A 789-nucleotide genomic window follows, 5' to 3' on the forward strand; every position below is an offset into this window, starting at 1 on the left:
TTAATGATCGGTTTTATAAATCTTTTTTTTTATAAGGAGGTAAAAATACTTTTATGCTTCTCATAAAAATAAAATAATTTAATCTAACAAAATTATCTACTCTAATAAACATCAATCTAAATCTTACTTTGGTATAATTTTGACATTCTCAATATTACTCAGAATATATTATTGAGAGAATATGTCATAGTTGATGATGAATCTTTTTTATATGGTTAAGTTTTTGTTATGTAATTTGTATGAGATACCTTTAGACAATGTAGGAGGATAAATTTCTCCTTCAGAAATATTTTCTAAGATTAACTAGTCTTTTCTTATTATCTTAACTTGAGAAAGAAATCCTTAAAATAATACTTTCATTTAGTAATAAATTTTATTTTATTTTATCTTCTTCTAAGTCAAAAATTAATTCTTCTTTTTTTTTCTTGGGAGAGTGACATAAAATCTCTATCATTTATCACATCTTTAAAATCATCTTAGGAAATTTCTTTTAAACCTTTTGATCTCACAAAAGTCTTCATCTTAATTTTTTTTATTTTTACTGATTTTTTAATCAAAGTTATCATTAATATTTTTTAATATTTTATTTTGAAGGTGATTAACAATCGATAATCTCAGTTTCCAAGAATCATAACTACTACGATCCCATTTGAGATTCACAAACTAAACCTCAAAGAACTAAAAGTGCATGAAATCTCAACACAAAGAACACACCACCAAAGCATTCAACCAAACAGATCCAAAAATCCGAACTCTATAAAACGAAAATAAAAGTAATCAAGAAAACCT

The sequence above is a fragment of the Musa acuminata genome, chromosome BXJ1-10 (assembly GCF_036884655.1).
Source record: "Musa acuminata AAA Group cultivar baxijiao chromosome BXJ1-10, Cavendish_Baxijiao_AAA, whole genome shotgun sequence".
NCBI classification, from domain to species: domain Eukaryota; kingdom Viridiplantae; phylum Streptophyta; class Magnoliopsida; order Zingiberales; family Musaceae; genus Musa; species Musa acuminata.